The following is a 24,421-nucleotide window of genomic DNA, read 5'->3' as shown; positions in this document are numbered from 1 at the left end:
GGAACTGAAGGGACTTAATTAATTTTTCATCTATGCACTGTTGCTTGGGGAAGCCTGATAACAAAGATGTACCATAAAACTTACAGACCTTTTAACCAGTTAAAACTTACAGATGTGAAATCACTCAATGTTTACAAAAGAACCTGATGGGGCCCTTCTTTTTAAATGAAAAATGGTGTTTCAACACTCATTTTTGGGGGATTGTTTTTTTTTTGGTAAACACCAATATTACGTGTGTGCAACTGGTGTGTACACATATATTTTAAGAAAAAGAAATGCTATTAGTTTACTTGGTTAAATTTAACCTAATCACTTTTATGGTTTCCTTCTCTCTTCACTCTATTTTACTACTCATGACAGAATTCAAAAATTTAATTACAGGAAAGTACAGCTAAGCTTACTTGTGTAAACATACTTGTGTATCTATACAAGAAACCTGAGTATGAATAAAACAAGGTCAAACAACTTTTATTTCTGCTTAGACTGCAGTTGCATCTATTTTCACATGGTTTTGTGGAAGCTAAGGTCAGCTGAGTATCACCCTACTGGGGCAAATGGGTACTGACATCCTCTAAGCACTGACAAACACACGTAATTCAACACTTAAACATTCACAGCTGTTTTAACAGATCAGACTGAATTTTTTTTTGCAGCGTGAAGTCCCAAAGAAACACTTGTGCTGACTTCTAGTGACACACATGGAAGAGTGTTTATGCTTCTGACACACTCTATGTATAAATTTACTGAATGCAGGTTTACTTTCAATTGCTCAGACAATGATATATGTTCTTGTCAGACAATCAGAAATCCAACACAACAGTCTGTAGCTCAATCTGTACTTCACCACAGTAGGAAAAAATTGTCTTTCAGCTCTTCTGGCTGATGTAAAAGGTTTTATCAGGAATTCTTCCCTCTCAAAGAGCAAAATAATGCTAAATACATTAATGTTTTACTGCAGCCATAGGCTTATTTTATTAAAAATAAATCTAGCTTTGAAATTTATGCCCCTAGTCAATCTGATTTTTCAAAATTCAAAATACATTACACATTTTTGACAACATAAGAAACTATTAAAGACATGAACAAAGAACTCTGTATAACCAGAAAGCTGCTCTTGTGCAGACAGGGAAGACAGAACCAGGATGTCCCCTGGTTCACAAAGGTATGAGAAATGGGTAATCTCATGATATCAAAAGTATCAGAAAATTCTAAGGGACTCAGGAACAGATAAACAGGGCATTATTGAAAACAAGGAAGAGAAAGACCGGCTGGAGCTAGCTGCAGCTAGAAGAAACCATAAAGTTTCCAGTAGTATAAGAAAATTTGAAGATCAGAGAAGCATAATGCTCCAGGGGAACTAAAAAAGAAAAAGGACAACTACTGTTTTAAATTAAACTCTTCTTTTACACTGAGCACAACACTGAAAAAAACAATTAACACAATTGTCGCAGCCATTCATCCATGGCTGGTATCTTCTTGGATAGGCAGGGAAATGGTATGCAAACTCTGGCACAAAGGAGGGTACCTATTCTACAGGTACTCCTCAAAATGAACCTAGAACAGCACTGAGAAAGACTGTAAAAAAGCCTGAAACTTACAGCACGGAGCAGTTATAGGAAAAACTTTAGTAAGGATAAACCAAAATTAAATTTCTATATAAAAGCAACTGATTTAAGCAAAAGCTACATTTACAAGTCAGTGACATAAAAACATGGCTGTTTCAGTCACAAACTTCAGTGATGTCCAGGCAACACCCAAGAGTGAAACTGTGATGCCATAGTGGAAGCCAGTGGAAGGCTTAAAAGCAAAAGCCAGGACTTCTCACATATACAGTGCCCAGCAAACCAGACAACACCTGGTTTTAAGTCACTTCTGTATTCCAGTCTCCTGAAAAATCCTGTCAAGTGAAAAATAATAGCTTCTAATGCAAAGTAACAGTCTCAAAATAAAAGTTACAGAGTCCACACACAGATGCAGAAAGCAATTAAATTCTTATACATGCCTACACAATCATTATAATATACATTTTCATGATACCCTGAAAAAGTTGCAGAAAATATTTACAATCCAAAAATAAAACACATAACTAAAGACTCCAATTTCAATACTGATTATTTTAGAATCACAGCTGTATCAGAAGAGCTAGTGGTTTTTAAAGATTGAATGGGACTTAGCATAGAGGATTATAAATTATTATTGCTTACTAAAAGGGGATGACCTTTTATAAATTCTACACAAAATAAAAATAAAGGAACTAGAGGGGGATTCACATGCCTAGAATGAAACAGGTCACATCTACTTCACAGCTTTTTCAAAAACTTCCCCCTCAAATTGTTTTGTCTATCAAACTTTCACCTGAAAATAAAAAGCTGCCTACATAAGTGACAGCTGTCTGCAATACTTAAATCTGGTGGTTTTGGATGTATTCTAATTACTTGTGCTTATCATCAGGTTCAAACAATGTTGGGTATTGTTTTTTCTGTTTTTTTTTTTTAATTTTAAATCTATCCTGCCTATGCTACATATAAGCACATGTTTCTAGACTTGAAATATGAAATCAACAAGCTGAAAGAAATCTCTTAATTCTTTCAAGCTCTGCCTCAAGTTCTAAAACTTATAAATTTTCAAATGGTTGAGACTTTATTTTCCAAATTACCTTTATCTGTACCTGTTTAAATTCTTCAACATTATCACCTGCTGAAACGCAAACATGCTATCACATTCTTTGTCTGGAAAAGAGCCAGTAGGTGAAGTTTGTAATACCCAACAGTGACAGAAGAGAGTAACTGCAGACAAAGAAAAGTGAGCGTCTTCAAATTTGCTGCAGATTGCAGGGCTGCACACAAGTAACTGTGACTGAGCTGACTTGTGAAGGTATCATGAGTTGATTGTATATGCCAATGTAAGCCCAACAGAGGCAAAGTGAATATTCCTATTGTGCCTCTTTATAATAAAAGATTCTAAAATGCCATCATCTCTAATTAATAGGGGGAAAAACAAGATTCAAGGAGGTAAGTAAAAAAAGTAAGTATTTCCTTCTAGGACACTGAGGAATACAGAGGCTAAATAAGCAATGAAGTTGGTCAAAATAAGAGCTAGATGGCTAACCAGCACCCCTTTTCCCAGATACATGGCCATCATTCACCAGCACCTTCCATTCTCCAGTGCCCCCTTTGTAACAGATACTTCTGTGGCAGAGAGGGAAAGCTTGTGCATGAAAATAAGCCACTAACAAAACTGAAGGATATTTTTAAAAATTATTTTGCCTATATACATAAAGATGCAGGGCACATAAGATGAAACCTTGAGCATCAGCATCTTTAACAAAAGTAGTAACTACCAGGAAAAACTTTCTATGCTTCTTTCATATGACCTCCTGAAGCATATTGGAATTAACTGAGCCTCTAGATAAAATCGTTTCAGAAACTACTTCTACAAGATAGTAGGTAGGAAAGTGATAGAGCAATGAAAGACAAATGCTTTTATTTATACAAAACTCCGTCTACAGGATCAATTTTGTTATAAATCTAACTGGACTGAAACAGCACTTACAAGCCATTTATAATAGTGGCTCAGATTCACTAGCTCCTTAAGAGAAATGAACTAAGAAATAAGCAGCATGCAAGCCTGCATCATAAAACTAGCCAAAAAGACGGGAAAAAACAGGTAACCACATCAGCATCTAAATAGTAAACTGATGGCATTTTAGTTATTTACAAATGCAGTACTGAAAGTGGACTGCTATTTTTAACACTTCTTTTACTAGCCTGATTAGCAGTGGCTACACTCCTGAAACCATTTCTTCATGTCTCATTTACAAGGAGGAGCAATTCTCTGGGGTACCTTGAGGCTGGAGGACCTCAGCCACACCCCCACTGCATTGTGGGGTATCAATGCAAGCTGAACATGGCAATCCGGAAGGACAAGCAGCTCAATTTCCCTTCAAGTATGCTTTCATCATTACCCAACTTAGAATTCACTCCAAGTGCTTTCCAAAGCTTTGCTGGGACTATTCATTTATAACATGTGTTTTATCTTCACTGCCTACCACATAGCAGCAGCCAGCACACTGTACAGATGTATTTTGGGTCACCACAGTTAAATGTTGGGCAGCTTAGTTTTCATTGAGCAGTGCAAACGATGACAAAAGTGTATATTTTGTTTAAAAGCAGTTCCTTTTGTATTGTTTTCTTCCTCTGTTCACTTCCCAAATTAATCTTTCTTACAAAGTTTCACAGTGATAAGAGATGGCTGGTTGCCTAGTCTCCTTCCAGAGAGACATTAATACTTTTTAAAGCTGAACACAAAGAAGGGAAACTCAACACTGGATTGCTGGACTAAGTTTGGAAAAACAAAACAAAAACCAACCAAAAAAAAAAAACCAAACCAAAACAAAAAAAAAAAAAAAACCCTCGAACAATGGGGATTTTCATTGTTCTCACATCTTTCTCAAACTTACTGTCTCATGGCAGACCATCATCCTCTTGGAAAAGCTTCATGCTTCTCACTCACAACCCCCCCATTTATCTGCTTTTCCTCTTGGAAAATGTATTTTTGGGGAAAGCTGCTATTTTTTGTGAGGACATTAGTATGCCATACAACTCATCAACCTATACTATCCGTAGCACTTCAATTTGTAGCTATTCCCACTATCAGAATGACCTCTTTTAAAGACAAAGATTATTAAAAGCCTTCACTGAAAAAGAAAAACCTTAAATTATCCAAATAACCTCAGGAAGGCATTTGGAAGTACTGAAAATCTATCCCTTCCTGAAATAAAACCCAACAAAACCCCACCAAACATGTCACAGTATTTCACTGACACTACCACAAAACACTTCAAAAGGAAGCAGCCCTGGTTTTCCACTTGGAACTCAATGAACACATCCTCTCTTGGAAGACTAGCGAGCCAGCTTATAAAAGGGTCTCCTTTAGCTTCTTGAAATAAACAGGCATTTTATGACCATCACACCCATCACCTACAGCCCATGCAGAGCTGAGAAAACAGGTCTCTAGAGGCCAATGACCACTCCCAAACCATTTCCACATGCACACAATACACAGCCAGGCATCAGCAGTAGCCCAGCGTCATCCTCCTCATTTTAAGCTTTAGAATTTACTTGTTGGTTTTTCCCACTTGTTGCTTTTACAGAAATGCCAGCATAAAAAAATAAGCTTTCAACAATAAAGTTCTGTTTCACTGACACTAGTGAGCACAAGAGTGGGGGTGGTTAAGACTGCATGTTGAATTTACAGTCATTCTGCTGGGCTGAAGAATATAAACTTTTAACACAATTAACATTACTTTTTACAGCAACTGCCCCTACCATGTATCAGAAGTTCAGCCATTTCAATGGCCAAATTTAGCAGAAAGATGAAAGTAAGTGTTATGCCTATCTTCCAAATGCAATCCTGTTGTTTCCTATCCACTGCACTGGAAAGGCAGTTGAGCAGCAGACTGATAATGCAGTCATTTAGGAAAAATTCCAACTTAAGTTGCTCAGTAATACAAATGCTAGATCTTGAACTTTTGAGCCCACAAAATATGTAGATGCACATTTTGGAAGGATCTTTTGCCATACCAGCTTCCTGCTACAGAAACAGGATCCGGCTGCATATTTGACTCAGTTGCAGCAATAGGGTTATATGGGCTAATATTTTCAAGCATTTATTTAAAAGGATTAAGATTAGAGAATCAAGTCAATAAAAACAAGAGTCAGTCAACTTAAACCTAGGCTATGTGGAAAAAAAAAAGTCCCTCTCACTGCATTCCAAGTCTGTGGTACTACAGACATTTGCATTCATGCTTTTAAAAATCACAAATCATCTCCTTGGCAAACAATTGAATTCAAGAATTAAATTACCACCAAGGACACTGAGAAAAGCATAGGCACCATTATTTATGGAATAAACAGCTTATTAACATGACAACCCTCTAAAAAAATGGAATGACTCCACACAACAGAATTTTGTGTTTGAAAGGTAAGAGATTTCTTCAATTCATGCTACTTGAGAGATAACTGATTTGACTGTCCATCAGTCTGGAAATTAACCCATTAAAAGAAACAAAAAAATCAGTTCATAACTACTATACATCTTCTGTTCAGACTGCTGCCATAATTTCTTTATTAGGTTTCACTTCAGAATGTTACTTTCTTAATAAACTGACAGAGTACAGTGAACAATTAGTGAACTAGGCACTAATGGCAATCAGATTACTGAAAAACAAATAACTGAATTAAATCCATAATTGGCAGCTGAATACAGGCAATTCTCCTGTTATATCTCAGCAGCAAGAAAAAAGAAAGACACAAAATATAGGAGAAACTAAATTTCAGCTTTTAGATGATGGCAGCAAACCATGTTCCGTCAAACACAACCTTTACTTCTGTCTTTAGAAGGAGTTACTATACATGCATTTCACAAAAATATACAGGGATTATGTATTTAGTATAGGTCCTCAAATGTGGACAGCTAGTTACTTCAGTCAGCAACAATCTCTACAATCAGTCAGTTTCCTCCAGTTTTGACCAGGATCTGTGGCCATGACATCATGATAACCAGAGGCACAAGAAGAAAATATAACCTTCAGCTTTTGGTGCAGTTTCCAAGCTTATTCAATAAGTGTACAGACATGAAATACAAAATAATTTTCCATATGTAAGAACTCCAGTAATTTACCCCTTCTTTCATTGTACAACCCAGTAACACAGTAAACTGCCTCCAACATACTGTTTTAGGTGCTATAGTGCTCACAACATAGACAGACATCCATCTGAAAGGTCTGAGAGCCAACACATCAGTCTTTGACAGCAAAAACACTCTTAAAGGTATTTAGTCTGGGTCATTTCCATTACACTTTATTTTCTAGGCAACAGACCAAAACGTATTGAAAGTACTGCTAATCCTAGAAAACCAAAATGATCTAAATAAATAGACAGAGTACAGGACACAATATTTTCCAGGAGCATGAAACACACTCACACAATTCTGTGGAACTTACTGAATTTGGATGAAGGCCCCAAAGGGACCCAGATACACCAACAGGAACTCCATACATAAAGTTCAAAAGCATAGGGTCTTCTGGCTTTCAAAATAAAACTTTTTGTTTCACAAATGCAATCTGACCTGATGGCACTCTCTCCTTTAAGAGATACCAGAACAAAATCCAAGAGATTTGGGAACTGGTGTATTCTGAATAATGATAGTATTGTTTTATATAACATGTTTATTATAAACCAAATGTCCAAAAATCTACCAAGAAAAGCTGGTTTAAAAATTGCAGTGCTATAAGACTATTAAATCAAAGGTTTCAACTCTTTCAAACAGGGTTAAGTACCTGACATAGAAGAAGGCAAGCAAAAAAAAAAAGCTAGAAAATGTGAACAAATGATGAAAACCCAAGAAAAGCCAGATGGGTCAGTTTAACAGCGTAAAGTTTGCATAAGTGGCACAACTTAGAAAAAAGCAAAGGTTCAGTATGAAGAATGGCCAGAGAGTATAGGGAGCAGAATAGAGACAAGTGATGAAAGTGTCAAAACAGCCAAAAAAGAGGCAGAGACATCCATGCCACTGATTGCTTGAAATTAATCTATCAAGAAGCAGAACAAGAAAAGCGTTTATATTGGGACTGTGGTGAATTCCTCCTAGATTTATCTTCCTGCACTTCCAGCAAGCTTCAAATCAGGAGTATGGACCGATTTTTAGGAAAATCCTTTATTTATGTTACACCTACGGACATATTAATCTCCTAACTTCAGTGTGCTTTACTTCACACACTCAGCTTTGACAAAAGACTATAACATTAGATACCCTCCATTTTTGTTTTTTCTCTGCTGAGGTGGCAAAGCTACTTGAAATTACTCCCATCTTTCAGATTTTTAATACAATAGTAAATTAAGTAACTGTCCCAAAATAAACCATCTTAGGTCAGGAACAGAGCCCCCGAATTCCTTTTATTAAAATCATGTCTGGCAGTGAATAGACACTGAATTCGCTTGTACATGCAGCTGATGTTCTGAGGACCACTGGTATGTTACATCATATGCCAGCCTCATTCCAGCTACTGAGTATGGGTAATAAATGACAGATTCCAGGAGAATATTCAACTATGCACCAGAAACATGAGGGTCACTTATGCTCCTCTCTTGTGATGACCTCAGTCAACACAAACGTAGCAAACACATTCCCATGCCATAGAATTTTCTCATAATATACCACTAAATGTCTCAGTCTGATGTCACTTTATAGGCAAGCCAAAGATTCAGGGCTCACTGGAGTTGCTCTCAAAGTCCTGAAATAATCAGAACTAATTTCTTTTTTTCCACATTTTGAAATTGTGCTGTTTAATCAATAAAAAGTTTTGTTAAGAAGTGTCAGTATTTTATTGTCACATTTTCTGACATGCTCTTCTCCTGAAGCAGTTTTATTACAGATGGCTTTGATGTGCCTGACAACACTAATAAAGATGTGACACAAGAGTATGTTATCAAACAAACACAAACAGGAATGGGTGCCAAAGGAATCCATATTTCGGCACTCGCTGCCTGGACATTGAGCATTACTGTAGCACAGAAAATAGCAGCAGTTCTTTGAACACACAGCTCTCCAAGAAATTATTTGTAGAAGAAAAATTGTAATTAACCTTTGTGAGTACGAATAATGTTCTCTGGTCTACTTCCTGGAAAAAAAAAAAAAAAAACCCTGAGGAATAACAAACACATCAAAGAAATACGTGGGCTTTGAGAGAGGTAGGTGCCTGCCGCATCTTCCTCCCGCATTGCGGAAACCATCACGACAAAAGAGCGAGGGGACAGGGTGTCTGTGGAACCACAGACCATGCCTGCAGGGTTACCGACAGCAGAACCACAGGCAGCTAAAATGCTGCATCAAGATTTGTGTCTCAATTTGCTCTTTCCTACCAATCCTTCCCCATTAACAGAAAGCCATTTATGGAAAGGTGGGGATTTATGTAGCCACAGGGCACATCACACTATTTCAGCAAATACCTGACTAACTTATGAGGTACTGCCATGCCAAGAGAAGAGGTACCAAGGATAGAACCCAATTTATTTTCAGAGAACTGGCTACATACCACAGAATCCAGGATCTTGCATGTCTCCCCAAGACTCACCCACCAGTTTCTTACATTGACATTAAGCCAAACTAAGAAGTCCCATTTTAGCCCACACTGCCATGGAGCTGTCCTCAGACCTTGGCAACAATTTTGTTATCTTCCTTTCTCTCCTGCCAGATAGGTGGCATACAGGAGCAATTCTGCAATAGCAAAAATCAGAAGATGTAGATGATTTACAACCCCTGTAACCTCAGATTTAGTGAGATTAGGTGTGACTGCAGAGGAGTAGCCATTTTGTCCTGATCCTCTACACAAAGAGAGGCATCACAACACACACAAGGAATTTTATTTTTTTAAATCAGAAAATAAATGATACTGAAAAGAGGCTACACATCTGTATATTTTCTCTGCATTATCCAAAATTCCAATTAGTTTATCTTCAGGGAACCTCCCCTGAAAGTTCTACTTCCCTTTGCTAGCCTCCTACTTCTGATGCACCTTAACCTGATTTCACATCACAAGCAGCACTACTAGCACTAATCCTCCACTATGCCGTTACCCAGCCACCAATTTTGAGAGGGCTACTTCAGGAAGCAGGTCATTCAAGGATTTTTTTCAAATGCAGTCATTTTCAACAGTACATAGATTAAACAAAGTTGCATTATCCTTCAGTAACAATTCATTGTCTTCCGTATCTAACAGGATTCTTATGCTACTTGCCATAGCTCTTGTCACTAGAGTTCACTCCATTTTGCGGCTCAGTTGCAGAACAGACTGCTACTCTGTAGTGGAAAAGCATATTGAGACACACAAAGCTAGTAAATACATTATGTTTTCCAACTTATGCTCCTTTTTGATGAGTTAAAGCTTTCCCAAAAATCATACCTGGATCAAACACAGTTACATTAGTATTTCCAGATGCTAACAGTAGTATGCATTATGAAATATGGCACTTAAAGATACCCTAAGTCACTCATTAGGCTTTCCTTATAGATCAATGTTCAGAATTCCCCTTTTGGTTTTTTGTGGGGGTTTTTTTTGTGGGTTTTTTTTGGGGGTTTTTTTTTTTTGTTGTTTTTTTTTTTTTGGGGGGGGGGTGGTAGAAGAAAGCTCTGAATTTTTCCTTAAGGTACAAAACCTGAAAGCATGAAAGTCAGACTTTCTCACTACAGATTTCATGGTTTATAAAGTACACAAATTATAAAGCTATCAGACATTTCCTGTGCTTACACTAAAATCTGTAGTGAGCCTTTAGAGTAGACCAATTTATTTGATGCGTTTCCCTTAAAGCTTTTATGACACCATAAACATTTCTGACTCCATGACAAATACTTTATAATGTATTAGCAGCCTCATTTAAACTGTTCTAAATGTTATGCCAACGGCAATGTAACTAGAAACAGAATAGTCACTTGAAAATGGAAAAACCTCAAGGTATAATTTGTATCACTGCAATTTATGATTTACTTTCAGGCACTTCAAATAAAGTTCAATGGCACAAATACCCAAAAAGCACAAAGTAGGCATATTCTTCAGAAGAACATCACGCTGTACCTACTTCACGTAAGAGCATCAACACCACTGAAGTTTGCTCCCCAGTAAAACTTCCCATTCAATCAAATATATAGTTGAACACTTCATGCTAATTAATAATAATTTAATTGTATTTTAAAAACGCTTCTAATCACTGCAGTTTATCTTCATTGGCTTCAATCTACTGAGAAGCCTTGCCATCCCTCTTTATGCAGGAACAAAGTGTGAACTCTCATCACAGTAAAAAAAAGCATTACACCACAAGAAGCTCTGCAGATCACCAAACCCAAGATGCATGCACTCCCTGTGAAGAAAAGCAGCACAGTCTGACTGATATTTAATAATGAAAACTTACAAAATGCTTTCTGTAATGAAGGCACAGGAAGACTTCAACTCATGAGGCAATAAAAATACAAATACTGCAACAGGATTCATTACTCACAAAATTCTTAGCTGTTCAGGCATGCTTTTGATGACAGAGTTCAAATCCTAGAACATAAAACTGGCTCTGATGATTTTATGAATCCAGTAAAAATTATTGCTGCATGGCTGTAAAAACTGGGATAAACAGAAGCTTGAAAGGAGGTGATTTGCATAGATTTGCTTTTTATGTTTTAGCATAGATTGCAAACAGAAGACAAAAACTTTGAGAAATCAAAAAGCAGAGCATTTAATTGTGGGGGAGAGGTTGTGGGAGTGTTTACTGGGGTTTTTCTTAATTGCTATTTTTTTTGTCACACCATCCTGCCAACCATTTAAGTTTTCCTTTGACTTAAAGGCACCCAATTTTGGAAAAAGGCAGTTTTATCAGTTGGAAGTTGTTGCTAAGCTTCTAGAATTTTAACACAAGTGCTGTATAAACAGCTCATAAATAAATTTTAGTATTGTCCAAGACTAAATTATGAATATGGCAGAAAGCATTGAATTACAAAAACACTTCCATAGGACTTTGCTTTCTCATGGTACTACTCTTTGTAGTGTGTGAGTCTTGGCCTTAAAAGATCAAGATTAGACATCTCACCCGATCCCTAAGTGTCCCAATTTCCCTGTGAAAATTTTCTTTCACTTATAAAAATGCACTTCCTACCTTACACACTTCAGCATATGCTATGTGAACGTCTGCCCTAAAAACAGCCTTACATGGTTACTGCCTCCATACGTTGCCAGTAACTAGAAAGTACTCTAAACCCCCTGCTTCATAAAGTCATTGGATATCCAAATCACAAATTTCAAATTCCCAGCTGTCACTGCCTAACTATTCCTTCTGCATTTCAGCTTAGTCATGATATATGACATTATCGCTGTCGCGCACTTCGCATCTTCCTTCAGCACTAACCGAACAACATATTTAGTATTTCTTTTGACCACATTTACCACAGCTGCAATTAGTTCATGTAAACAGTCATCATGAACTCACTCCTGTAAAAAGCAATTTCGTTTACTTCTTGTTTATGTACTTCTCTCTGTATTTAGTCTGCTTTTTCCTCTCAGTAACAGGAAATTTACGTGCAATAGCCAGGGAAAAAAGCAATATATCATTTTCATATAACAGCTCATTACCTATTTAGGACTCTAGAATGATCGAAGAGAGTTTAAAGATCCCACTATGTGACTAAAAAATTGTGCATTTGAATGAAAGGAGACCTTTTCCACAACAACTTTTTCCAAGGAACCAAAAAGAAGTGGATTACCTGAAAGCCTGGAAACTACCAACAATGAAAAAGAAGTAGTAAATACCGGCAACATTACTACCACATGGAAGAGGGCAGCAGTGGCAGGACATTATGGACTTGTTTGCATGGGGTATTTCCCCAAAAGGTAACAGAGCTCCAGTGCTCCTCCCCTGGAATCAATCCCATTCGTAACTTTGGACTGCTTATGTCACACATTAAGCGTTAATACAGATTATTCATGTGCTCTCCTAAACTAAAATAAGCTAAGGAAATTAAATTTACCCAATTATACAACTTGTCTACTGTAAAACCAACATATGAGAACACATGAAGCCTAAGACTAGAGTCACTTCAAACATCTAAGCAGCTGTAAAGTCCTACAACTAAGCAGTCTGGACCTTCAGTGAGAAATGAGAAATTGGAAAGAATCCATCGTAGATGTTATTTACTAAAAAATTAGTTTAAATTAAAACTGAAAGTATTGTAGTTTTATGGCATATTGTCTTTTTTATTTCTCTAATAAACTGCGTCTCTGTGAAAACCAGCATACTCGTGCAAGCTATAGTGGCTGTTCTTCCGATTTGGGTTTAAGCCTCCTTCTTAAGAAAGACCCCAAGAAAAACCTACTCTGTCCACAAACAGTAAGCAGTATGTCTACATGAATTCATAGGCAGGTTTAATTTATTAAAAAAAATCAAAACAAACCAGAGATGAGTCATTATTTGCACTTGTTCTGAAGTTACTTCCTTGTTAGAAGGACTTACCATTAAATTACTATGTAAAAATAAAATACTGTGATAGTAACAAACAAGCACGTAAACTTATTTACATCGACATGTTTCTGAAAGTCAGCATTTCATGTATCAAGTGGAAAAATTAGAAAACAAACACCAGCAATTATTCAGGGAAATTTACAATCCAGGGGTGACCCAGTTACAAACCTGGAGACCAGAATAGGTCTCACTTGATGACTGTCAAAAACTAGATGTATGACCTCACATGGTGTGCATAATTTATCTGCAATTCAATTTGCCCAACTTTAATTAGGGAAAGTCTAACTTACCTGGATTGCAGTTTGTCATCAAAATAGAATGTATCCTAGAAATGCATGTTACCTCACAGATATTCATACAGAATATTTTAAACCTTCAGAACCAAGTGCTCTCCATTGGAATGTACAGAGTCTTTGCCATGTATTACTTGTTTGATGAATGTTTCAATCTTCTAGAAGAAAAAGGGACCCATTTGCTTGACTTACTACCTGCTAAGAACATTAATACAGAACTTCAAATCTAATAAATGAATAAGCAGGGGACAAATGGATTTTGCAAGTTTATTGCATGGTAGTTACATTACTTCTCAACTGGCCAATCTGTAACAATATTTTTGAAAAGAGATTACTTAACGTGAATAGTATTTCCTTTAAATAATCATGTAGCTTACACACATCTAGCTTTAAAACTTATCAAGGAAATTAAGCTGGGAGCAGTCACTGGATCAAGCCGCTCATTTGTGAGTAGTCCTATAAACAAGGATTTTCCAATCTGCCAAAATAATTTTCCTACTCTGAAATGAATGCCAACAAAATTGATAATACTGTTCAATGCAAGTTACAGATCTTGTATGTTATAAGCAGAGAGATGTTATCATCAGCTAGTGTAAGTCTACACTGTTTTTAAGACCAATGAAACTGCATTAATTTACAGATGCTGAAAATTTGTCCCGGAGTCTGTCTTTAGCAATGATTAAACCATGGAGCCAATTTTAAAGCTCCCACTGACTGCAGCAAGACCAATGCCTACAGGAATCAAGACAGACTGTAAGTAAGCCAACCTAGAATTAGTACACTTTTCCTCCCTCCTATTCATTCCAAGTTTGAAGTTAGTTATTCAAAATCATAACCTGTGAGGAAGTCAAGAGTGCAGCAGATTTTACAACTTCTTAGGTTTCTTTTATGTACTCCCTGAAAATTCTGTTTAATAACAGTGATTTCTCAGGCCAAGTCTAGTTACTGTAATCATGCAAATAACCCCAGTAAAGCCCACAGGAAAAGTAGCACCATCAGGAAAACATGATTTGGCCAACAGATTTACTCCAACAGAATGAAGCTTCAAAGTTACTTTTGCCCTGTTTTTGCCCTCTCTGAGAACTATAATTACACCTGTGTTAAAAATCTCTTTGAATTTCTTCTATCACTATTATGTAATTTTTCCTTCATGGGTACGATGTGGTGTAACACTTCTCTGAGCAATCCTCACTTGCACACTTAGCCCAGGGGTAGTCAAAATGACTAGCACATAGCAGAAAGAAATAATTGCTTCAAAAAGGATTTTGCAGGAGGGGTACTCAGCTGTTTCTTAGACCACCATCCTGTAAAACTGCAGACAACACAGAGAAAATACAGTTGTTTTACAGAAGACATCTTTAATCAAAGCGAGTTTCTCTACATGATTCTAAGTGTGTGGATTCTTGCAAATAGCTAATAAACACATTTTTGACTACAAGTACACTGAACATAACAGGGCAGTTTTCAAAAGTATCTCCATGTATCTCGCCAAGAGGCATACACTGTACTTATCTATGTGTATTTTCCTTTACACAAGAGATTTACAGCCAGTTGCATTCTGTGAGCATTGCATGCAACAATGATTTTTAATATCAACTGAATTTATTTTTAAGTGCAAGGAATAAAAACTCAAAACTCCTGCTTAAGGAGTCTACCAATAAGCATGTAAATAGAGCTAATCATTAAACTTGGTTATCACAAGAAAATAATTAAATATTTAAAGTGTTCCTTAGCGCTACTCCACTGCAAGATACTTCACTATTTAAAAAAAAAATTAAAATAGCATATTCTTCAACTTAAGCATGCCCACATACAATAAGATTTACCAATAGCACAAAGTAATCTATCTAGTTTGCTCCATAGAACTTTTTAATAGAACTTTTTAAAAAAGCCTTCTATACACCACAAAACTCTTCAGCTTAAAATGAGCTAATCAATCCCCTTTCTGCACAGCTGCATTTTCTTTCATTAATGTAATAGAAATATTTGAGGGATTTCCATTTTTACCTTTGCATTTTTCCTTTTCCAGTATCCATAACCAATCATCGCTCTGCTCTTCCATTATGCTTCGTATATTGCAGAGTGAGAAGCATCTTCATTAAATAGTATTAAAAATAGAACACACCCGATCTCCCCACCGGAGCATGCTCTGACAGTGCTGATACCACAGCTCTCAAGGTAACCATGCCCAGCTGGGAACTGAGAGGCAAAGTCAGTGCGAGATTAGCAATTTTCAAGCCCAATTGTGCACACAAACTTGCCTCGATCCGTGACGAAGACTGCTAAAACAAAATCAGCGTGCAGTTAAATTATGCGATTCCAAAAGTTGCAGATCAGTTTACAGTAAGGTTTTGGTTTGGTTGGTTTTCTTTTTTTACCCCCTCCCCTTTACCCTCAGCTTCAATTGCTTTGTACTTGCCTAAAATGTGCATATGCCATTTAGAAGAACGCGCACCGGGCATGCATCTGGCTCAGCATTGCAATGGCAGAGAAGTCAAACAGGTGATGCACAGACACTTGTGTCGCTCTCTAATGCTTTTGTTTCCCCTCCCGGCACATTTACAGCGATGTCACACGGCGGCGGGATGAGTTTTAAGCAAAACCGCACACACCTGGAAGCGCAGAGACACACCTAGCACGTAAAAATGCACCCGGAATCGGAGCGTGTTCCCCCCGCTGGCTGACGCGGTAAATGAAGGCAAAATAAATAAGAGCAATTAAACAAGGCTGCGCAATGGCTGCGCTAGATGAGCACGTTGTGGTTAGATTTACAAGCGATATCGTTTGAGACGCACAGACAAGTAGGCAGAATACACCAAGCGGAGTAACATGAACTGCTTTTTGTGAAAACGGGACACCTAACAATACGGCTGTAACACCTGGACTGTGATGCTCCTCCACTGCATGCAGAAAGAGATGTTAAGGAAGCATCAAGTAAATCTGTTGCCCTCACGTCGCCACCCTTAAGAACAATGCCACTCCAAGCACCCCAGACTTGCCCTCCAGCTAACACGGCTTTGAAAGCGGATCCCGCGATGCTGTTCACAAATCAGCGAGTAAAAGTTCCGATTTTCTTAAGAGTTTGATCCATTTTAGCTAAAATGACGGCTAGGAGGAGGGCGATCTCCCCCCGCAGACCCCCCCTCGCAGGCGCTCGTCTCCCCTGCCCCAGCCCGGCTCCCGACCACCGGCCACCTCACCTCCGCGCCCGACCCCGACCCGCCTCTGCTCCCGCCGGCAGCGCCTCTGGCGATGACCGCCGGGCGGCCGAAACTTTGGGAAGCCGCCGCCCTCCGCGGGGCAGGCGGCCCCGCGATCGCGCCGAGCCCTTCCCGCCCTACCTGGCTGTCAGCACCGCTACGCTGCCGCTCCGCAGTCCCGTGCGAGGCGCCGGCTCCAGCACCGATAGCATCCTGCCCCGCCGCACTACGAGCGACACCCTTTTTTTCCTTTTCTTTTCCCTCCCCCTCTAGTAAATACCACATCTTAGAGCCGGAATCCTGCAGCCGCTATTAATAATTGCCCATTGCACGCAATAAAGGCAAGCCCCGATTCCATACACAGCTCCTGTTTCTCCCTCTCTCCACTCCACATGCTCCAGCCGCCCTGACCTCAAAAATTAAAAGATCACGGGGAGGGGTGGCGGGGTGGGGGAGGGGGGGGTGGAGGGGGGATGGGGCGAATGACTTCAACGAAATGACAGAAAACACATGCTGGAAGAAAAAAAAAAATAGACAAGAAAAAAATCGCGACAACAAAGAACATCACGCCATACAAATGTCGACAGATTCTGCTTTGGCTTCCTTGGGTTTTGTTTTTAGTTTTTTTCGTTCCTTTTTTTTTTTTTTTTTTTTTTTTTTTTTTTTTTTTTTTTTTACCTTGCCTGCAAACGGGATCTGCCCCCAGCGTCTTGGCGGCTCGGGCTATTTTTGTTTGTTTGGTATTTTTGGTTGGCCGGTTTGTTTATTTTGCTGCGGATACGCTGCTGTTACAGTACAGTGACTGTCTTCCTGAAAGACATGGTCTCTTCCTCCGCCTCCGCCGCGGGAGGAGATCCGCCGCCGCGCCGCGCTGCTGGCCGGGCGCGGTGGGCGCGGTGGCCGCGGCGGCACCGCCCGACCCGCCGGCCGCCTCCTGTCCTGGCCCGGTCCGCCGCTCCGCCCGCCTCTGCCTGTCCGCTCTCGGTGCCTGCCTGGATCCCCTTCTGGCTCGCTCCTCTCTCCCTGTCCTCCGTCCTTTATCTGCCGCGCTCCCGGGCTGTACTGTCTGTCTGCGAGTCTCTCCCTCTGCCTTTCTCTCTCTCCCCGCCCACGCAGCGTGGTGCGCCCCGGACCGCAGGCAGCGCCGCGCTCCGGCTCCACCGCTCGCCGGCTCCGCGCTCGCTGCGCTCAGCGCCGCTGCCCCGGCTGCCGCACAGGACCCGCTGGCCCCGGCGCCATTGCGCTGCCCGCCCTCAGCCCACCCGGCACCGCGCACGGCCCGGAGATGTCCGCCCGGGCCGGTGTCTGTCTGTGCGCCTGTGGCTTCCCGCATGCCGACCCCTCCAGTCACATTGTTTCCCTCCCTCTCTCAAGCCCTCCCCGTCAGCCCATCCTCAGCCAAGAGCAGAGAGACAAAGCACCCGAGCGGGGCTAATAAGGAGAAAGCTCGTTAATCCCCTCCGATTCCTTGTTATTTGCTGCCACCCACTCCCTGTCGCCCCCGATATACGACCCCCAAGAAAAATAAAGAGGGAAGGAAATGGGCCTTGACTCCAGAGGACGTCTTTAAGTGAAGGGTCTAGGGAGGGTGGTTTTAGTTATTATTTTTGCTGGTGAAACCTGACAGCCTTCAGGCTGATCAGCCGAGCTGCTGAAAGGGGTAAAAAAAAAAAAAAAAAAAAACCAAAAAAAAAAAAAAAAGACTGCAGCAGATTTTGGGTGGTAGCAGATGAGCCACTAAAAATGGGGCACATGATCCCCTTCCCCCTCCCCTGCCCAGCATGTCTCTAGGATCTGGCTTATGATGTTTCCCTGGGAGCCTTGCTGCACACCATCAAGGCAGAGGGAAACAGGCAATTCACCAGCACACGCGTTTCCGATACATGAAACTGCTGCTATGCATTTAAAACCCGGGCCTCGTTTTACGCAATTGAATACATCCAGGCATTCATTCTGCACCCAGCCGAGAAAAGGGCATTTACCTCTTTGCTAGGTGGCTATTAATGTGCAGTAAAATTATAGCTGTACAACGCCAAATGTAATTGCCATAGATCATTTATAGCAGATCCAGCAACTCAGCTGCTGGAAATGCATGTCTGTGAATAACCATGCATCTGGTACAATGCCCTCTACTACAATAACCTGAAAGGAGACAGAAGTGTCTGGTACTAGCTGCAATTAGTAATCCTATGGATGAAAAATAAACAGTCGATAAGTACAAAGCAGCAAGGTCCTATGAAATACAGAGATCATTTCTGTCTACAGTGATACAAATAACCCAACTCCCACAGACAGACAATTCTTATTTAAAATACACAGTTAAAAATGCACTTCTTTCATGATGTGCTTTCAGAAAGCCCTAGTTAGAGAAAACAGTTTACCATGGTTAATGAATGTAGCAGAACTTGCGTACCAGTAAATATGGACAAATATACAAAAGGCCGGGGGAGTGTTGCAGGGAAATGTTTGCTTTAGCAGGTATTATCCTTGCACCCCTGGAACACCTCTTTCCCCTCAGAAGCAAACACCTGCTTTTACTGGGGACTGCTGAATGGAATCAGACTGGAAGAATACAGTGAGTGATGAGCCACAACAGGGTGTGCATTAGCCAGCTCTTGGTGCACACTTCAAGTGATCAGAGGCATTCATCCAGGCGCACCAAAACCTGTTCTGCTAATGTACCTCCTGATGTGGTTTCCTCCTAGGATGGCCACGTGCAGCTCCATCTACTTTTAATTTCATTGTTTAACATATTCCCTTTAACACTGTGCTACAGGTTCCAGTTGAAAGCAAAAAGACCAGCAGAGAGGCTATAAATGGCACTCATGTGCTACACCTGGTGACAGGGCAAGGACCAGTTCTTTGCTTTTTGCCATTTGATGTTGCAGCCATCTCAACAATGGACCAAGATTGTTAATTTTCCAAGATGGTTATCAAAATTATTCTGAACTTACAGTGAAATGGAGAGGGCCTCACCTGGCTGCTGCCCATCATTCCATTACTCCCAAGCAGGGTACCCAGAGAAGGGAGAAAATGTACTCTGCACCAGGACACAAAAGCAGTACTTACTCATGCCTTCACTAAATGCCTTGAAACTCACCTCCAGAAGGGAAGGGGACGAGAGTAGTGAACGTTTCAGAAGGTTACTCCAGTCACTAGACACCATGCACATGTAAAACAGCCACGTGTCCACAGCTTGTCTCCCACTGTTGAGATACTAGAGTGTCTTCAGAGTGGGAAGAGCCAAAACTATACATCAGATCTGTAAGAAGATAAAAATTAATCCAAGCTGTAGTCTGGCAGTTCATTCCACCCTCTCCTACAAGGCTGCATGTGCCTGGAGCAAGTTACCAAATGCTAAAAGATGCCAGCTACAGCAACACCAGTGGAAATAATCAGGAAAAAACCCAGTATCACTCCAGTGTCACGTAATGTAGTTTTTCAACTTAGAATGTTGAGTAGCATCAAGCACAGCATGTGACAATAAGTGAAATTGCCTTCCTTTGTTAAGAATTCACCTCAGACCTTCTCAGTCAGATACTAATCTGACAGAATACGCAGCCTACATCCCTTTCTTCAGGATTTTGTAGAAAGAAAAATCACAATCATTGTACAATCAAAATATTGAAGAGATGGCAATCCATGGCAATGACTTGCTGCTGCCTGTCCTGAGCTGTAAACATGGACAGGGATAATTGTCCATTTAATCTTCATGAAAGTCAGAGCTTTCATGAACACAGCAGAAGCTGTGTTTTTAGGCAGAAACAGAACGAGATCAACTCTTCAAACTTCTGACACCTTTGTCTGTCTGTTACATGATCAAATTTTGAGGGTAAAGGGGGGAAAAAAAGACACAAGACCTATTTCACTAAGTGCTTTCTTGAGCAAAACATCTAACCAATTAACCAGCTTTAATCCAGGCTTTCTAGGATTCTGGTATTGCTGAGGGCCCTTGTGCAATAGAACCAACATATAGAGGTGAAGCACACATGAACTCTATGTACACAAAATTCCTACAGACAACACCAAATGCCTCAGCTCAAGGTATTTCCAAAGCATGACAACATATTATATTACCTGTTCACTGCAAGCATACTTTTTAGCTATGATATCTCAGTTTCACTTAGAAATCAAGAAAACCTTACTGGGCTCTCAAAACTCAGTATCAGACTGGAAGTATGAGATGTCAGAAAAATATACAGAGCTTCTTGCAGTTCTGCAATCACAGATAGGAATCTGGAGAGAAGGCATGTGGTGTTACTAAATAAATTAATGAAATCTTGCACAACTGGTTGCACATTTCTGCTGCTTCAAGTCACTTCTTAGTTAAGAAAAGCCCTTTAACATATAAAGTCTGTCGTGTTATGGAGATATGGACTGATTCATTTTGAGGCACAACAGTAAGATAAGTTAACTATTGATGTATTTTATCATAATCTTACGTGAAAGAGATCAGTTTTAGGGGTTTTATTTATTTTTAAACGTCTTTCCACTTTTATGTCCTACATGTTACAAACAAATTAATCATGCATAATTTGCAGAGGGACTTAAAAATATAGCACATCTGTTTAAAATGGCACTTTACAATATGTAAATATAGCCAAATTGCTCCAGTTTTAAATACTTCTCAGGAAGAGCTGAAATATTTTTTCACCTACAGCATCTCAAGTAAAGGAAAATTACCCAAGCAATTTGTGTAAAGCATATACTGGTATCTCAGACTTGACAAAAAAAATGAAGCTTTATGCTCTTCCCAATGAACTCAGTAAGAATTTTGCAATGGATTTCATTAGGATTAAGATCAGGTACCTAAATCTCAGATTCTTTCTTTGGAGAAAGATCAATGAACAACCCTTTAAAAATATTATCTGTTGCTAGAGGGGCTGAAGCAGCTTTTCTTTTCCCCCCCGAAAGCAAAGAATCATTTCTTTGTATTTGACATTTCAAATCCCCTCTTAGTTTCTTTTGGAAATCCCGATGTGTTTGATGTGCCATATCTGTGTATCTTGAAAAGGAGATTACAGTGTGGAGTTCCTCACCCCACACAAAAAAAAAGTTGCCTGATCCCCCCTAAGACCGGAAACTGTAGCTTCTGCAGTACTGCTCAGCTGTGACTTTCAGAAGAAGATGAGCAGGAATTTGAACTCTGTCTTTTACAGCTAGCATTTGTCCACATTGTCTCTCCTGCTGTAGCCGTTTCTTTAATTTATGTCTACAGGCAGGAGGACTAGCAAACTTTCAGGTCACAGTGTAGGAGGAGCAGTGGCCTGTTTCATGGGCTGATGAGTGGCTGGCAGCTCAAAAAAGGATGTTCTAAAGTAATCCAGTGATCACAGAAAGGGCTCATCAGCAGCTCTCAGTTGCACCGGAGAGAAACACATCTCTGATATAAAAACTTAGCATAGTAGTACTTTTTAGAATATGTATGTGTGGCATGCACGATAGAACAAAGTTACAAAACATGCAGTGGTGAGTAAGAGAAAGAGTAGTAAGTAGAGAGTCAGCTAGAGTGTTGTGAACTGTGGTGTTAGAATGGGCCAGAGAGAAAATGGTGAGAAAAAGAGGAGGAGGGAGAGTCCCAGGCAGGGAATGCAGTGATCTGGTTATCTTGAGATCTGTGATTCATTGTAGAGAATGTGCACTACCTCCACATATTAGACTACTGTAGGGAAGAAATCAGGCTGAGGAAATTCCAAACACTTTCAATAGGATTTATGAGCTTTAATAATCCAACGGTTCAGGGTCACCTAAGAGCCCAGGAACTGCTTGGCTCACAAATACAAGTAGCTCTAAGGAGCCATATGACAAACACAGCATCTGTGAGAAAGAGAGTAGTTGCAGCCCTTGGTGTAGGAGCCATAAGAGTCACGAACAACTTCTACTGGCACAAAGCAGCTTCCCATCGAGATCTTACTAAGAAAAATCTTTATTGCTGCCCTTTCTCTAAAGCAAAGTATAAAAGCATAGGTTACCTGCCAGCACACCTGGCCAGCAGACAAGCTTTGGTGACAATTTTCAGCTACCACAATAAGATGTGGGTAATAGAGGCTTTAAACACAGGTGCATGGTGTCTTTCTCACTGCTAAAACATTACAGACCTACATCTGCCCTTAAGGTATCCTGGAAGAAAGGAAGCCAAGGGACCAGGCAACTTCATGGGAAAGCAAGTGGATCCAGTAATGATAGAGAGGGGGAAAGAAGAAAAAAACAATTTTGACAGGAATCCACACTTACCTTATAAAAATCCTGCCAGAGCAATATTAAGAGTAGCATTAAAACATGCTTGTGGAGTTGTAGGCTTGCTTTAACCCTCAAAACCATGTATATTTTAGAGAAGATCATCACCCCAGCTACCATATGAAAACCTAGAGAATGAAGTTGTCAAATGATTTGGAGGTGAAAAAAGGAAGATTTGCTGTGACAATCAGCTCATGGAACTCTGAGTACTCACTGACACTAACTTCTCTATTTGAAATTCCCCTTAACATGGTGCCCTCTTAACCTTTGCTTCTAGAAGGTCTAGTCTTCTCTGAAATGCATGTTTTAAATGTAGGAGCTTAACAGATGGCTCCCAATTTACATGAGGCCTGGACCTACCTTGCAGGTATTTTTCACAAGTTCTCTTCAACCAGATACCATTTTTCAGTTTTCGTTTAAAATTTTTAAGAATAATATTTATCTTCTCCCATGAGAATCTCAAGAAAGGATCCTGGCCACAGTGTCTGTGTAACCTGGATGTGCTGCTTACCTACTGCCCACCCTACATCACTGCAGTATATGCTCTGAGGCTCACACTCTATTTACTCATCCAGTGAGAGAAGCAGCAAACAACAAACATTGGCCATGAACCTTTTTCAAGAGGAGGTGAGGGTACCCTCCACAACAGAGTCAGGAGAGTAAGAGAATCTTCTGGCAGATCAATTCCCCTCACAATGCAATTAAGTACTTGGCCCCTTTAAGGCCATGATGTGCCTTACATGCAAAATTGTGCGCAGATGTGCCAAAGAACAGGAGAAACCAGAATAAAAACCTAAACAAAATGAATCAAACTGAACAAAAAAGCCTAACCAGTGCTAAATCACACTTTCCTAAAACAGCCCTTTACAAACTACTGGAGGCAACCTCTTTTCACAGTTTACGTATCATCGCACTGGTTTTGTTCATCCTCAGTAGAAAGGACCAGAAAAGGCAGATATGTCACCGCAATTTGGTACAGTTAGTGTGACTCTACTTTGAACCATCCTACTCAAAGATCCCAAAGTAGCACGAGCCCCACAATATGCAGAGAATAATTCTTGCTATGTCATCTAAAAAACCTTTCAAGTTCTGTCAGTGGTGAAAAAAATGGCCTTTGTCATACAGTTGGAAGTCTTAGAGGTTTTTCAAGGAGCATGGGTTAAAATCCTGCTGATGTAATCACTCTCACCTCTCCACTTCCACTCATTTGGACCAGTGTTCCTATTCTTAAAACTGTCAACCAAATATAAGATTAATTAGCATTAATTTAGCAATTTTCACAATGCTTGGAATCAACTTTTGTGTTGGCTGCTGGGCTGCAGAAAAGAGACAGTAAAGAACAAATGGCTGCTTACATAAAAATTAGGTCTTTTGACACAAAGTGATGGGGGCAGTAGAAAATCCCCCAACACTATACTTCATGGACAGAACACAAAGACAGATACTTTTGAGGTCTTGGGCTTTCCAGGTCTTGGAGTCTTAAGCATAGTTATTTCTAAGTCACTTCCCTTAAAATAATACTTTCCCTGAAATTTTCTCCAGCTGCCTTCTTTTTGTTTCGCCTTGCCTTATCCACTAGACATATTTAATTTTTCCTTTGTTTGGAATCTACATTTTTTCACGCCCTAAAATTATA

At 39.9% G+C, this 24,421-nt stretch overlaps 1 protein-coding gene across 31 annotated transcripts in view; it reads right to left on the bottom strand.

The window, feature by feature from the left end:
• The window catches only part of ARPP21 (cAMP regulated phosphoprotein 21), a 141,693-nt gene extending 121,910 nt beyond the window's left edge, over positions 1-19,783 (bottom strand). For 6 of the 31 annotated variants that reach the window (XM_068203381.1, XM_068203436.1, XM_068203452.1 and 3 more), the window contains exon 1: positions 17,227-17,734. The gene's annotated coding sequence lies outside the window, so the exon portion shown is untranslated. Of the gene's footprint in view, positions 1-15,355; positions 15,623-15,767; positions 15,926-16,548; positions 16,573-16,689; positions 16,937-17,226; positions 17,739-19,648 lie in introns of those variants that run through there. The other 25 variants (XM_068203392.1, XM_068203460.1, XM_068203353.1 and 22 more) reach the window with 17 other exon arrangements.
• Between the last annotated feature and the right edge of the window lie 4,638 nt (positions 19,784-24,421).

This window comes from Anomalospiza imberbis, chromosome 1 (assembly GCF_031753505.1).
Source record: "Anomalospiza imberbis isolate Cuckoo-Finch-1a 21T00152 chromosome 1, ASM3175350v1, whole genome shotgun sequence".
Taxonomy (NCBI): Eukaryota; Metazoa; Chordata; class Aves; order Passeriformes; family Viduidae; genus Anomalospiza; species Anomalospiza imberbis.
Note: the sequence above shows the minus strand (reverse complement) of the source record. Positions and strands in the feature narration are given on the sequence as shown.